Below are 17,160 nucleotides of genomic sequence, written 5' to 3'. Positions count from 1 at the left end.
AACATCTCTCTCATTTCTTCCATTTCTTGAGCTTTTAAAAAATTACTAAACGAATAAACAGACAATTTAGGTTGCATGAATGAATACAAAAAAGAACATATTATCATTCCTAATAATCACAATTTCTACCACAAAGATGATCACTTGTAACGCTTGCATGTATGTACTGGACCAGTTTTTATAAACCTTCCCAGCTATGGGCTACTGCTCAACGGGACTGATGACTCTTCAGACGTATGGTCTGGGACCAACCACATCCTTGCAGGCCACCAAGAGGAGGCATCCATCTACGCAGACGAGAGACCAGCTCTGGGCTCCTTCTGCACCTTCACAGTGAAGGCCATTGCTCAACAGGGCGCATGGATCCCTGTCCTGCCCTAGATATGACATTTTTAAATTTTTGACTTTTCACCCTGTAATGGGGATTAAGGGCAGTGCTACTGGTATCTAGTAGGTATAGCCTAGGGACATTGCTAAATACCCTACAATACTGATCATGTGAGCCAATTCTCCTAATAAATTCCCCTTCATGTATACATCTATCCTATTAGTTCTGTCCCTTTAGAGAGCCCTAATACACAGGCCATGGTCAGATGGAGTGCTGTCCAGAAATGGGTGTAATTCTGTGATTGAATGTCTTAATTAATTGTCCTGGAAGGTGGGAGAAATAGAGTGAAGCTGGTGCTACAATTGGTGAAAATACACTTTGAAACAAATACACTGTGGCCTCCAAACACAAAGAATTGTCCCGCCTGACATGTCAATAGTGCCAGGGTTGAGAACACTGGCCCCAGCCTTGCATAAGTGTGTGAAGTTCAAGACACTGTGCAGGTTTTTCTTCTCTTGTTTTGTTGCTGTTTACAGAGATGTTCTTTTCTCTCCCCATCATACTTCCCAGTTCAGCCCAATAGAAATGGATTGAGAGAGTGAAAGTCACTGATCTCAAAGAATCTACAGAATTCAGCATTTTGAAAATCACATAGCAAGCATTTACATGCGCTAATAAACCAGGCAAACAGCCGACTCCCAGGATAAAGTGACGGAGAGCAGTAGAAGGCTTGTTGAACCTTAAGGAATAAGGGGAAAATCATGCTATGAAGTACAGGACCAGCACAGACCCAGAGGAGGGGATGCAGCCTGGAGCCAGCAACCCGGCGCCTCCTTCTCCCCAGGACACAGCGCTGACTGATCCCCGGATGTCCGTGGTCACGCGTCCCAGGTCCTGAGAGCCCTTCAAAGGTGGACAGTTCTTTGGAAATTTTAGGACGCAGCACTTGAAGAGAGGTTTACCTAAACTTTCCTCCTGGGAGCCCGTGATCATTTGAAAGTAACAGAAGAGAGTTGTCAGGCTGAGCAAACAGTTTCAACAGGCACTTGGTGAGAATGGGAAGCATCCTTTCATTGCGAAATCGTGGGGACAGAGGAGGAATTCACGGGATCAGAGCACTGAGAAACTCCAGAGGCTTCTGGTTCACCGCCCTGATTCCACAGATGAGGATCAGAGGCAGAGGTGGAAGTTGGAATGGACAAGCCTGCCCACTCCTCAGCTCTCCATGGCTCTGTGCTCAGTCTGTTTCTGCAATTTGACATGAGGCCTGGCCCTCGGGAAAGCAGTGGGGCCTCATCTCCTCCCTGTGCTGCTCTGAAGTGGAGCCTTCTCAGGGTCAGCCCAGCTCTGGAGCACCTCTCCAGCTGGGTCACCAAAGCTGTCTGGTCCCAGGGCGGTGCTGAGTGACAGGCACGCCAGCCAATCCAATTGGCCATTTCATACCTAATGCATCTAACTGATAAAGATTTAACGCCCTGTCTCCAAGACACAGGCTTTACATAAACAGCTTTAACGACTTCTTCACTTAGAGACCAGACTCCTTAGTGGTGGAACCTCAGGCATCCGTGCAGGATGTAACAAAGCTCCTGTATACACGTGAACTGAGAATTGTGTAGAAGAATAAATACTGTAATAGGTAATAAAATGTATGTATTTTTATTTATATGCTACTTTCTCTTTCTCCCTCTCTCTGTATATATACATACATACAAAAATGTATTCATTCTCTGGAAAACATGAAAGATGTAATATTCTTTACATCTGAAATTTTAATTAATGTATTTTTTCTGATCATATGAACACCACAAATATAATTTTATAATGTTTTTACTTAACAATAAGTCTTAAACATAAATACACACTGACAATATCATTTTTTTTTTAAAAATCATAATTAAAATGGTTGCAAAACATTCCACTTTAATTTATCCCTCCTAATCCCTAGGGTGGTATATTAAGTGAGGGTTTCTCAGCCTCGGTACCACGGGCAGTTTGGGTCAGCCCACCCTTTTTGGATGCCAGAAACATCCCTTCCCCTAGCTGTGACAATCAACACTGTCACCAGACATTGCCAAATGTCCCCTGGAGGACAAAATCAACCCAGGTTGAGAACCAGTGCCTTTTTTTTTTTTTTGACTATCATCATAAGACAAAGCCACCTAAACTTCCTTGCTGATGTCTCTCCACTTCTATCTAATTCTATTCAGAGGGAAAATTCCTAGAAGTGACATTACTGTTGTAGAAAAGAGGTATTCACTTGAGAACTTTGATACATATTTGCCAAATTTCTGTCAAAGTATCATTTTTAAAAAGTTAAAAACATGACTTTCATACAAACACATACAGAGCAAATGTCAAAGATGTATTTCTCTAATGCAGTGCGACAGCCAGCAGGACAGTGAGGCTGCAGCAGCATGGGGACAGAGTGCAGAAAGAGGTCGCAGAAGCCTCGGAAGAAGGTTATTTGCAGTCATACAAGGACACCGTGATGCTCGGGCTGCAGTCCTTTCCAAGTCTACGGGGCGTTGTTCCTTTGTGTCAACACCAGACAAGACTCATGGGCATTGCTGTCAGTGTTCTGTGTGTTATAATACCAGGGACCCTCACATGGCTGTGGTAGATTCTAATCAATAGAAAATAGTAAGTCAAAGCAAAGGCAGTTACCCCTAATGAGAACGTGGAAAGACAGAGCCATCCTTTTGCCTATTTCCAAGTTTTGATTTTTTTTTCTTACATTGTCTTCCTGAAATTTTAAAATTTACCCTCCCTTCAGCTGACTCAGTTCCCATAACCAAACCAGCAGGAAGGATTATCACTCATTTTTATTATACTCTATTGGACAGATAACTCATTATTTTGTTTCCATTTATTCAATTACCAGTGAGGTCAAATATATTTTCACATATTTATTGGCCATTTGTGTTTCAGTTTACTTTGCCTATTCTTGTCTTTTGTCCATTCTCCTTTTGGGGAATTCAGCTTTTTCTTATTCATTTACATCTGTATAACAGTAAACATTTGTCTTTCATAAATGTTGCAAATATTTTCTTTCCATTTTTCTTTGCCTTTTCATTTATGTTTTTCTTTAATATAGAAATTTATATGTAGTCAAATCCTGAAATTATTTTTGTGCTTTCACTTCTGGGATTAGGTAGAAAAGTTCTTTCTTAACCCCGGGATTAAATATTTATTTTATTATTTTTTTTTTAGTGTATTTAGAGGTTATACTTAAATTTGTTTTCCATTTGAAATTTATTTTAAAATAAGATGAGTTGGTGATTAACTTTGTTTTTTCTTTTTACCAAAGACTTAGCAAGTTTTATAGACTTTGTTCTTGAGTAATTCATCTTTTTAAGTCATATTGCTCATATGTTAGTCCCTGCATGTGAGAGGCTATTTCTGGACTGTCTACTCTGTTCCCTTCATCTGCCTATTATCTTGGCCCAAGGCCATACAATATAAATTCCTGTTGATTTATAATATACTTCTTTATCTGGCAGAGCAGGTCTTGTTTTAAATGCCACATCTTTTATTTGCAAGTAGACAAAGTGTTTATTTTTGTGGAATTTGGATAAGTTAAAAGGTGGGGTTTTTTTTTAAGGACAGTGATTTTTCATTCTCTTATCTAGCCAAATATTTTCCCACTAAAAATGCCTTTAACTTCTTAGTGAACATGTTGAGGATGTACATTTCCCTGTGCATTGAAGGGCAGTGCCACTCACCTTAAATATTGTTACTAGAGCTCATTTTGTTTGCCCAGAGGGCCTGGAACATTGAGGTCCAAGGACAAACGGGGGTGACGGGTGTCTGAAAGTTGGCAGAGAGCTCTGGGCCCTAGGTGGGGTGCAGGGACTCTCACAGCCCCGCATGATGGAAGGACCAGATCACCTGCTATGGAGAGTCTGCAGATCTTCATTTGTTTGTTTGTTTTCATTAGCTTCTCAACCAGCTCCTCAAAGTGGGTTCCATGGACCACTCCATTTCCATGAGATTCAGCCGAGTGGCTGGAGGAGAGTGCTTTTTGGTTCAGGGAGGAAAAAAGTGCCAGGTTGGATAATACTGAGCAAGTTCCCCCACTGCAGGACCTCTCAGGACCTTTCATCTCTGATATTCTGTGACTCTCCGACAATGTGATGATTATTAGACCTTGGCATCCTGCTTCAAGAAACAACCACCAACATCTCAATGAATGCCCGCCTTCCAAGCATTGCTGCCTGGGAAAGGCTATTTTCCTGGTACTATATTTTTTCAAATAACATTGTGGTAAAAAAAGAAATGTCGGCGATTCCTCGAGGATCTAGAACTAGAAGTACCATATGACCCAGCCATCCCATTACTGGGTATATACCCAAAGGATTATAAATCATGCTGCTATAAAGACACATGCACACGTATGTTCATTGCGGCACTATTCACAATAGCAAAGACTTGGAATCAACCCAAATGTCCATCAGTGACAGACTAGATTAAGAAAATGTGGCACATATACACCATGGAATACTATGCAGCCATAAAAAAGGATGAGTTTGTGTCCTTTGTAGGGACATGGATGCAGCTGGAAACCATCATTCTCAGCAAACTATCGCAAGAACAGAAAACCAAACACCGCATGTTCTCACTCATAGGTGGGAACTGAACAATGAGATCACTTGGACTCGGGAAGGGGAACATCACACACCGGGGCCTATTATGGGGAGGGGGGAGGGGGGAGGGATTGCATTGGGAGTTATACCTGATGTAAATGACGAGTTGATGGGTGCTGACGAGTTGATGGGTGCAACACACCAACATGGCACAAGTATACATATGTAACAAACCTGCACGTTATGCACATGTACCCTAGAACTTAAAGTATAATAATAAAAAAAAAAAGAAAGAAATGTCTCCAACAGTGAAAATGAGAATGACCATAATTATTTATACTCATTGACAACAAGAGTAGGATTTATTCTACCTTTGGTGGCAACTTCTATTTTTATGAGAGTCTTCTAAGCATTTTCTTGACAGTCCTCACCCCTTCCCAATGAGGCATGACGAACAGGCATTGCCACGCCGATATGGTGAGGAAACCGAGGTTGAGCAGAGACGTTGTGTGGCCATGGCATCTGCTTAGAAGTCTTTATCTGTTGGCTCCAAAACAGAATTTGTAGTTTTCCTTTGCTGCATAAATGTTACCACATACTTAATTACTGAAACCAATAACTGTTCATTAGTTCATAGATCTTACAGGTCAGAAGTCAGAGTTCAATGAGGCTGGATTTTCTGCTAAAGGTTTTGTGCAGTGAATTTGGGTGCTGGCTGCACATTTTTCATTTCTGGAGCCTCTGGGAAGAATCTATTTCCGCCTCATGCAGGTTGTTGGCAGAATTCAGTTCCTCCTAGCTGTAGGAATGAGAACTCCAGCTCTTAGAGGCCACCCACATTCCTTGCCACATGGGCCCTTCCACCTTCAAACCAGCAGTAGAGAATCTCCCTCATGTTGAATTCCCGTCACCCTCAAATATCTTTCTTCAGGAAGAGCCTCATCACCTGATTAGATCAGGGCCACCCAGGAAAATCTCTGTATCTTGAAGTCAATTTATTGGATTCATCTGCAAGACTTTGATTTTATCTGCAAGATCTCTTCACAGCAGAACCTAGATTAGTAATTGATTGAATAACTGGGTGACAATTTGTGTATACTGGGGCTGGGGGAAAATGGAGACTTTCAGGGGCTATCTTAGAACTTTGCCTCCCTTGTTCACTTCATTCTCATTAGGGGCATCAGGACTGTACTTGCTTTAGATCCTTCTTGTGCTACTAGGATGATCCATGTGTGACTGGGGAATCAATGAGTCTGAACAGATTTGTTTTAGTGTGAGTAGAATGCATCCGAAGATGCCAATGAGGACAACCTAGAACAGTCTTTGTGTCTGACAAAATGCATTCCCTCCTGCCTGCCTCCTGTTCTAGAGATCAAAATAATCGGCATTGTTGTTAGAAAGTTACCATTTTATGCATGATTTTAAAAGAGTCCATTTTAGGCTTCCCTGTTGTCTGTGGTTGATATGGTGCTCGATATATTTGGGGCAATGAAATGACAAACAATCGTGGCACTGCTATTCTTGACAGGATGTTAATATAATTCACCTTTTATTTGCCCTCAATGATAAATCAAAAGAAATGACCAACCCCAAATCCTCACACTGAGACATTTGGGTATGAATATCACATCCTTGCACCAGGTCATTGTATTCACCAGGCTGTAGCTGATCGCACTTTCTGAATTCTTGATGGCAAATTTGTAAAAGTTACTCCGTTTGTAAAGTTTTCAGTGAGATCCCAGCAAGTAAAAACATTAGCCCCAACGGGCTGCCTGGGGTGTATGTGGGTTGATTGCAGCTCTCCGTATTCAGGCAGAGTTGGGAAAGAGGTGCTGGAGAGATGCTGAGGGATTATCCGCTCAGCCTCCACCAGCCTCATCTCTGCGGGAACCGTTGGCTGTCCATTCTGACCCGAAGAAGCTAGATTTCCTGTTTCCATGTGAGGCGAGCGAAGTTATCTGGGGACTAGAGAGAAGCCCGACTGCATGGTTTCCTCTGCTGGGGGGCCTGGTCACCAACAGCCTCCCCTTCCCAGTTGTTCCCTCTGAGCTCTGAGGTCATAGACAAAGCCAAGCCCAGAGACAAGGGGCTGAGGCTCATTTTCTCGAACAGATCATATTAATATCATTAAGCTGCCTGGTTTTAATTTTCGACCACTTCCCAACTGTCTACTTAGGAGTGTTTAAAGCCAAACCCATTCATTCTTTCCACCATTTACTGGAGATCGGAGCCGTTTAATGACTGTCCTGTGAGGAGGAAGGGTTACAGATCAGGAACAACCAGAGAGTGATGAGAAAGGAGAATTAGAAGTTGGAAGAGAAAGGCAAGATAATAAAAGTGTAATTTAAAACATCATACTTGCACAATTACCATGGTGGGTTGCTTAACAGGGAATCTAAATTTATCTCATTGCTGAGAGTCCGCTGTGAGAAATAAAATTTAAGAAAATCTGGGGGGCATCCCAGTTCTTCTCAACAACTATATCTAAGGGTTCAGTCCATGGGAAATACAGCTCCAGGGGGATTTAAAGTGCTGCAGCCATCCTGCGCACCCCAGTAGGTCACCAGCCCTGTGCCAAGCTTTTGGGATCCAAGCTCAGTCACTGGGCAGCCCTTCTCCTGTAATCTTTGAGAGAGAGCAAGAGGCATGTGACTGGACTGCTCCCATCACAGTGTCTTCTTGTGTTAACAGGCTTTACATCTCAGAGCAAAGGGTGGTGGTGGCTACTGAGGTCAGCTCTTCTGGTCATCTCCCTGCTTGCCTTCACCTGCCACATACCCACATAGATGCCCACATAGATGTCACTTGGGGATCACCAACATTTCTTCCCTTCATCCACCTTGGCAATGCTGAAATCTTGCACTTCTCAGTAATCAGCTCTGCCACCCACTCCGATCTCACTGCAGGAGGCATCTCTGTGTCTAGAGTTCCCAGTGCTCCAGCTCAACCTGGAGACATCCTATTGGCTCTGTCCCTCTGCCTTCCTCCTTCTGGCCAGGCCAGTTCTGCCCCCAGACCACTGGGGAGGGGACCTCACCTGCCTTCCTGCTCTCCTTCCTGCCCCACTACCGGTGTCTAGTGTTCTCCCAACTGGGAGAAGAGGAGGTTTAAACCCTCAGGAACATTACATTGTGCCCCTGTCAGGGTCCTCCAATGGCTTCCCACTGTGCTTAAAGTAGAATGCAAATGTTCTGACGCCTGTAGGGCCCTGCATTGTTTGGAGACCACCTCTTCCACTGCTGCCTTCAAAAGCAGACTCCCCTTTTCACTTACCAGGACTTTAGGGGCCTTTTCAGGCACTGGGCTTCTGTTTGGAGCACACAGCCTCCCCTCCAGATCTTCCCACACAAGGCACAAGTCTCTGTTCACATGCACTTCTGCGGAGAGGCCCTGCATGGAATGGAAGTCTAGTAAGACAGCAGTCTCACCAGGTTGGCACAGGGCAATTGGTCAAATGTGTGGAAAATGAATAAAGATGGAGATGAGTAACTTCCCTGATATTTCAGAAGGTTTCACCATTTAAGCGAAGAACTAAGGTAGGTTTTAGCTCCTAAGGTCAGTTTATTTTATTAACAGTGGGCCGGGTTCCCTCTTCCAAGCAGTATAGGAGCTTCGGGAGGTACACGGTCCCATATGAGGGTCATTAGCCATGTGCAGTGATTGAGATACACATTTAAATTAATTAGCATGAAATATAATGAAAAAAGACTCAGTTCCTCAGTCACATCCTTGACATTTCATTTCAAATGCTCCGTCGTCACATGTGGCCAGTGGCTGCCAATTGGGAAGTGCAGGTGTACAATGTTTTTGTCATTGTCACCAGTTTGATTGCACAGAGCTGTCATAAAATGTTGCTAAAGGCATTGTTATCCTCTCTTAAGAACTTCATTCCACTGGGAAAGGAAAGGTGAGTCAACACCATCTAATAAGTCCCTAGTAGATGTATGAATGGGTGCTAAGGATGCCCAGAGGCCAAAGGGGCCTGCAGTTGCTGACTTCTGAGCCAAGTCTTCAAGGAGGACCAGGAGTTATCAGGTAATGAAGAGTATAGGAGATTAGAAGCTGACCCTACTAAGTATCTTGAAAGTAAATACAAATGTAAAAAGCATTCAGAACAAGATGTAAAGGTCTGAGTGTGTTTGTGTGTTTGCTTGCCCATTCTTCTCTCCTCTCTTCCTTACAGATTTTGTTTAAAATAAAAGAGCATGCCTCTTTTATTCCTTGTTGAGATTGGCATATATAGAAGTTTATAACAGAAAAGTACTGGGGAGCACTGGGCTAAGTTACACGGCATAGCAGCAGCTTAACTTGCATTTGGGAGATAGAGATGGAGGAAGATTGTGTGAGGTGCTGTCTTAGTCCATGTGGCTAATATATAAAGAACAGAAATGTATTTTGTCATTGCACTAGGGTCTGGGAAGTCTAAGATCAAGGTTTGGTGTCTGATGAGGGCACAGTCTCTGCTTCCAAGATGGGCTTTGTTGCTGCATCTTTAGGAGGGGAAAAGTGCTCTGTCCTCACTTGGTAGAAGGGACAGAAAGGCAAAAAGGGCCTTAAGCTCATTCTCTTCAGCCCTTTCATAAGGTACTAATCCATCATGAGGGTGGAACCCTCTTAATTACCTCCTAAAAGGCTCCACCTTCTACTTCCACCACAGTGGAGATTAAGTGTCAGTATTAATTTTGGATGGGACGCTATATTTTCATACAAATAAAAATTCTCAAGAGGGGAGTCAGAGTCTTAGATTTCTGTACATGAGACGCTCCTGTGATAAGTAGTGGTTTCAGTGTTAGGATGGGGTTCCTCAACAAACTTGGGTGCTCTGTGCACTCACAATGTTAATGGCTTAGCCTTCTCCCCTGGGGGAAGCTTACTTGGCATTCTCTCCAATTCACATGATGTCAGTTATTTCCTTGCCAGGGTAAATGGTTATTAGCCCACCTGATACTCAAGAGTTTCAATTCGCCACACCTTCTACCTGCTTTCCCTTTGTGACTTTGCTTTCTGGTGTCCATGATTCAGTTCCCTAGTGGACAGGCAGGCAGGTGAAGTTTATGCAACCATTTCACATCCAGGTCTTTGTCCCTCTCCCCTCTCCCCCAGCAACTGGTAGAATGCTTCCCAGTAGCAGGCACATACCGTATGAGTACATGATGTTTCAAGTCACAAATGAATAGATGTTTTCCTGGTTGGAGGCCCCAGTGCTTGACTGGGCTTTGGTATTGCCCTTGTTATCCTAAGCCCCATTCCTGAGACTGTGGATAGTAGAGAAATAAGATAGAGGACTTCCAGATTCCTTGAGAGGCTCCAGAAATAATCCTATGGATAGTTCTACTTGGATTTCCCAGAATCTGTGTGAGGAGGGGGTGGCAAAGGAGAGAAGAGAGGTGGTGGCATGCTGAATAGACCTCTTGGGGTCAGTTGATGGAAGGAGAAAGGGAGTATGGCACTGATAAGAGACTCTGACACTGCTCACCCAGAGCGCAAGTGGGAGGAACAACTACCTCCATATCCAACTCCCAGAGGTGTCTGTGCTCATCATTAGAAAAATGCTGACAGTGGCAGCACATCTACACAGATAAGACGGCTTTTCCTTGCCCAGTCTGCGTGGGCCATTTTTCACAGCTTTTGGAGGCTGCAATTGCTGCCACCATATGTTGTGCTGGAGACGATGAAGCCAGCTGAGCTTCATGTGGAATAACTGTTGGCAGCTACGCCAACTTTAAATTGATATTAATGTCAAGTTTGCTTTTTATAGTTTTCCTGAAGGTTTTAACAACAATAGGCCAAAGCAAGTTTCATGGTACCTGAACCTGAATCAGGCTCACATTTTTCTGATGTGTATTTAATTCAGTTTTGGCACAGAGTCTGTGTTTTTCTTGGGTTTTACATCATTTATGAGGTTGCATGGATACACTCTAACAAAACATCATCCATAATCAAATGAGACTCACAGAAGAAAGAAGTGCATGCCAATTCCGACTAATCTTAGCCTTTATGGGAATAACTATTTGCTATAAATGATTAGCCAAACATCTGTGTCAACACTTTCTTAGCGGCAGATAGAGATGTTGTTAACCGCCACATTTACAATGATATTTCTAGCTCCATGGAGGGGGAAATGCTCTACCACAAACAAATCTGTCAACTAAGCCCTTCTAAGTAAAATCTACTCTACTAATTAACTGTAATAATGAAAGGCATGGATGTTAGCGTGGTGTGTGTGTGTGTGTGTGTGTGTGTGCCTCTAAAAGTTTTGCCTTATTTCACACTAAACATTTTAATAAAATGACTCCAGTCACTCTCGTATCACCCTATGGGGTCATTTTAGGAAGAAAATGAATTTTTCCCCAATATACAGCGGCACATGGTCCTATCCCTCCTTTAATCCAGGCATCACCCATCATTTGCTGTGTTGAAAAGAGGCATATATATTCTTCAAGCATAGTTTAGGTGATTAAGTATGGCAAAAGTTTAATAATTGAATCCATAGTAAAATATTTGTACGAGAGTCAACATCTGCACCTAATCGTTCTATACATACGTGATGGTTTTGAGCTTATTGTGGGAGACATATTTCTTTTGGTGATTACAAACACACAGCTGCCAGAGAAATCTGCTGTTTTAAAGCACACTTTTGCTGCTGTGAGGGCATGGGGTGGGGACTGTGTGGGCTATGCCCTGGCAGGAATGTCTTCTCTTCTGTGTGGAGTCTGGTGATCTGTTCATTTGGTTTTTATCTTCTGTCTGCGGAGTGGATATTGAATGAAAATGAAATGAGATCTGTGCACATTGGTGGCTAGATAATTCATTTTCTCAAATTTAGAGACAGTCATAAGATGTAATTCATGAAAAACCCGGACATTGTTTATAACCTGGGGCAAGGCCGACACTTCTTTTCTGTGTTTTCCTGCACTGGCGAACTCAATGCAAATGGGGCATTTCAATTACATCTGAATCAACTGAAAGCACCCATTGATGTTGGGATAAGTGACCGTCTCTGGCCGTCTCTGTTTTATCAGCTGCGTCCTCTGTGGGCATATGAGGCTTTCCAAAGCCCTCAGAGGAGGCCAACATGAAACCTTTGAGTCATCAGATCAACTAGAGACAAATACCTTGAGTTTAATAAAATGAAGTTTGAAATAAAATGAGTTTTTCTTCTAAAATATCTGTCCCTGTTGAATTTGGCTTCCTTTTTTAGACCCCAAACTTTGGTATGGGAGAGCAAGGGACAGAAACAGAGGAGTGGAGATATTTCAGTCTTAGATTCCAGTGGTTCTTTGAATTAGTAATGGCAGTCGAATAGAATCCAGTTTCAGATTTGGTCTCATTCTGGATAAGCAGTTTTATCTTTTTGTTTCCTTAAGCCTGCCTTTTTGCTTTGTGAAAGTTCACCTACGAGGCAAGTTATGAGGCAGTTAAACTAGAGTAAACAACTCAAGTACATGTAGGTAAGAATCGGTGCAAAAACTCCTTTTGAGCTTCTGGGTTGCTCAGGAGAAAGCAGAGGTTCCTGGTAACTCCCACTACCTCCACATCACACCAACCTCAGCCTGGCACTCTGGATTTACCCCACGTGTGTCCAGTGAAAAGCCTTCGATTGTCCTGGTTTTTGTAAATTTAACTAGGAAAACAATATTACCTTTACTGAGAGGACTATGTAAACCAAAAATTATCTGAGTCACATCCGAATCAATTTAGAGGTTTATTTTGCCAAGGTTGAGGATGTGTCCAGGAGAAAGAGACACAGGTCACAATAGCATTTGTGGTCAGGGCTTTTTCCAAAGAAGGTTTTGAGGACTTCTATATTTAAAGGGCAAAGAGTGAGCAGCAAGGGAAGGAGGAAAAGAAGGGGAGGAAGGTAGACGATGAGTTGAGTGTTACCTTCTAGTGAGGCTTTGATTAGCACTGGCTGAGTCCACGTTTTATATGTGAAAAGAGGAGTTAGAGAAACAGTTAATTATGCATTTGTAAATCTGCACTTGTAAATCTGCATTCAGTAAGTCCTCATTTTATACAGGATAAGGTAAACACAGAGTAGAGGAAGAAGTCAAATATGTATTTGTTTCAGAGTGGGCAGAGGGAGGGGGCATTCTAGTCTTGTTTTTATCCCATGCCTGTGAAGATAAGCTACTACTTTACACTGTGAGGTGAGATTCCGTAGAACTCTGCTTTAGGGTTATGGGTTATGAGGGGGATATGTATTCTGAAATATTTGGGGGCCCATACAAAATTTCCATGTGAGCAATTTGTGAGGGAGGCCACCTGGGGAGATATGTGGCCTTCTGTCATTGCAGCCATCTGTGTGGGAACGAAAAGGAAGGCAAGTTTTCTTCTTTTCTTTTCTTTTTCTTTTTTGCATGCCTTAGTTACCAAGCTTAACTTTCTTCTTGGCATAATGAGTTTGGGGTGCAAAGATTTTATTTTCCTTTCAAACCTAAAATGGATAGAAGAGATTATTGGTTTTTATTTCATTTTGAAGTTGGCACATCTGGCGGCCAGGAGATATGGGGCTCTACAGTTGGGTGGGCCCTGACTTTCTGCCTGGGCCATCCACAGCATCACAGGTGTTCCTTAGCCCTGCATTTCTAGCTTGAAATTCAAATTCTAGCAGAAGGTCAACTCAGTAAGTCTTCATGGAAGCAGATTTATGTACCCGCACCAAATTTGCAAGGGGACAAAAATGTAGTGACGAAAGATGCTCAGATGCTCAAAGAAGTTTTATTGAAATGGAAGTAGTCCATGTTTTGTCTCCATGTATTTCTCCTACATCTCCCAAATCTGTTGGACTTCTTCCCTCCTGTGCTTGTGACTTTACTGGAGGATGGTTGGGATAGTTTCACGGGGGCAGCAGCCTCCACAGACTGTGTGTTAGGAAGACGAGGTTGACTGTTGAGCTCTGCTATGGCTCAAAGCACCTGGTGGCCCTAAGCACCCACTACCCCTTGCCCCTTTCTCAGGTCCAGCACATCTCAGAAGGCTGGCACCTCAGACACCTGCATTCAGAGTACATTTAGAGTACACACTAAGTGTGTTAATAAATTAAGCTGACTAAATGCTACTGCTCTACTCCCACATCCCTTACTTTTGAAAATACTATTTATTGCAACAGACAGGTGGCCATTTGAAAACACATATTCTTTCTTGTCCCGGGTGGATTAATCACGACTTGTAGACAGAATCCAAGATTGCTTGCGTTTGAAAGATTTCCTCTGGCCCTGTAATTTTTACACTCAAAGGGCAATTTTCATTAAGGCTGTACTAGTCCATTTTCAAACTGTTATGAAGAAATACCCAAGACTGCGTAATTTATAAAGAAAAAGAGGTTTAATGGACTCGCATTTCCACATGCCTGGGGAGGCATCACAATCATGGTGGAAGGCGAAGGAGAAGCAAAGACACATCTTACATGGAAACGGGCAAGACAGTGCTTTCAGGGAACTTCCCTTCATAAAACCATCAGATCTCGTGAGGCTTATTCATTATCATGAGAACAGCATGGGAAAAATCTACCTACGAGATTCAGTGACCTCCCACCGAGTCCTTCCCACAACATGTGGGGATTACAGGAGCTACAATTCATGATGAGATTTGGGTGGGGACACAGCCAAAGCATATCAAAGTCTTACTTTGTTATTCTGGAAACTCAAAGTAAAAGCTGATTCACTTGAGTGTGAAATGAGAATTAACTTGCCTTTTAAGACTTTTTGTAAATTAATTGAAACACTAGGACTTTAGCAGAAGTCTGGGGTGGGACAATGATGAAAATGAATATAGTGCTCATTCAGCAATTGAAATAATTTAAAATCAGTCCCAATAAGTTCATTTACTTTCCTGATTGAGTACTGTCATTGTTTAGCAGACCCTGAAGAAAAAGTTCACGTTAGTGATACTCCTGCTTTGGTGACCTTAAAATGTGTAATTGACCTAGAAGTTCTTGATGATGAGTCTCTTTTGGGGGCAGTCTTTTTGGGCTTTGGTTTTTACTCGGAGATTCGTCTGGTGACATTCTTAACCATTTGAGTGCTTTAGAAGGGTACATAGATCAATTCGACCCACTGAAACAAGTTGCTTTTGAGTCAAATCTGTACTGCATCTGCCCATGTTCTCTTTCTTTTCCTTCCCTCCTTCCTTCCTTCCTTCCGTCCCTCCTTCCTTCCTTCCTTCCTTCCTTCCTTCCTTCCTTCCTTCCTTCCTTCCTTCCTTCTTCTTTGAGATGGAGTCTTGCTCTCTCACCCGGGATGGAGTACAGTGGTGCAATCTCGGCTCACTGAGTGCAGTGGCACAATCTTGGCTCACTACAACCTCCACCTCTCAGGTTCAAGCAATTCTCCTTCCTTAGTCTCCCAAGTAGTTGGGATTACAGGCACCCACCACCACACCTGGCTAAATTTTGTATTTTAGTAGAGATGAAATTTCGTCATGTTGCTCAGGCTGGTCTCGAACTCCTGACCTCTGGTGATTCCCCTGCCTCGGCCTCCCAAAGTGCTTGGATTACTGCACCTGGCCCTGCCCATGTTTTCTCAAACCTGGCTCACCTGGATGTGTGGCTGTCTTTCTCCTTCCCTGCACATCCTGTGCCAGTTCCTCTACAGGTACCTGAATGACTGTTATTACGAAGTCTGAAAATTAGTGAAAGACACAGAAATCGACCAGAAGGCCTATGTGGCCCAGGTGGAAGGCGTCATCAGCGGTCCTTATGACTAGACCCAGCTGTGGAATGACAGTGGACCACTTGTGTACCCAGCTGGTTTTGTGTCCAACTTTATGGGGCTGTTCTATGCCCCTGGGCCAAGGCACTGACATTCACATGCCCAAAATATCTTTGCTGTGCTCTACCTGGCCACCTTGCTGCTTGTCTTCTTGATCTACCACCAGACCTACAAAGTACCTCCCTTCGTCTTATTTTTCATGTGCCACGCCTCCTACTGTGTTCACTCCACCATTGCGGGAAGTCAGAGACCCCGAACGAACCTTTGTGCTGTGACTCTTCTATGACTCAGCGCCCTCAGTATCAGCCTCCTGCTGGCCCAGGGCTGGGGCTGGGGCTGCCGGTGTTCCAGCCTGGCAGCCTCCGTGAAGATGAACGTGAGGCTCTGCGCCCCTCGGTTGCTGCTTCTTTTCCTCACACGGTTTGGCTCCCGTGGGGCCCTCCGCAAGCTGGGCATCTATGTTGGCCTTCAGGTGGTGCTGGGGCTGCTCTTCCTGCTGGAGAAGCCCACTGGCTACCTGTCTCGCTCCTTTGACCTTGGCCGCCAGTTTCTATTCTGCTGGACAGTGAACTGGCGCTTCCTCCCAGGGGCTCTCTGCCTGCACTGTGCCTTCCACCTGGCCCTGCTAGCCACCCACCTCACCTTGCTCTTGCTGTTTACCCTCTACTGGTGGCACAGGATGGGGGAATGTGTCTTGTCCCTGCTGAAGGATCCCTCCAAAAGGAAGGCTCTACCCCAGCCCCTCACACCCAGCCAGATCGTTTCTACCCTCTTCACCTCTAACTTCACTGGCATCTGCTTCAGCCACCCCCTCCACTACTAGTTCTACATCTGGTATTTCCACACACTGCCCCACCTCCTGGGGGCCAGGACTGCACACTGGCTCACACACCTGCTCAGGTTGCTGGGGCTGGGGCTCATGGAGCTCTCCTGGAACACACACCCCTCCACGTCCTGCAGCTCTGCTGCCCAGCGTGTGTGCCATGCTGTCCTCTTGCTGCAGCTCTGGCTAGGCCTGCAGCTGTTCCCCAAGAGCATCCAACACAGCAAGAAAGTTCCCTGAAATCCACCGCTTTCCCTCCAGTGCACACTCAGGACCTGGGGATAGACTCTGCCCTTCCAAATAAACCTTGCCAAGTCCAATATATATATACATACACACACACACACACACACACACACGGACTTCCTCTCTATATATAGAGGGACTCACACAGGACGTGCAGGGAAAGGCAACAGGTAGCCACACATCCAGTCAGAATCACTGGGACTTTTACATATGTCGATCAGCAATGCTATGGCTACAACATTGACACAAAGGCACAGAAGGAAGTTGAGTTCACAGGAGTACACAGGGATCTTGTATTATTTGCTGGATTCATCCATTTGTATAAAATATGCTAATTTTACAGGAGTTGGCTTCCAGCTTTTGGACCAAATTTTGAACATTCTAAACTGGTTAATTTGAGCCTTTCGAAATTATAAATTTTTCTATATATTTTTAAAATATCTTCTTTTGATTGAGTCACTGATATGT

General features: G+C 43.8%; 1 pseudogene across 1 annotated transcript; it reads left to right on the top strand.

Annotated features, from left to right (window-relative positions):
- The first annotated feature begins 15,354 nt into the window (after positions 1–15,354).
- On the top strand, positions 15,355–16,766 carry LOC101003043 (annotated as a pseudogene). The gene has a single exon (XR_002522423.2). The product of XR_002522423.2 is annotated as a dol-P-Man:Man(5)GlcNAc(2)-PP-Dol alpha-1,3-mannosyltransferase pseudogene (transcript).
- The last annotated feature ends 394 nt before the right edge of the window (positions 16,767–17,160 follow it).

This window comes from Papio anubis, chromosome 5 (genome assembly GCF_008728515.1).
Source record: "Papio anubis isolate 15944 chromosome 5, Panubis1.0, whole genome shotgun sequence".
Classification (NCBI taxonomy): Eukaryota; Metazoa; Chordata; class Mammalia; order Primates; family Cercopithecidae; genus Papio; species Papio anubis.
Note: the sequence above shows the minus strand (reverse complement) of the source record. Positions and strands in the feature narration are given on the sequence as shown.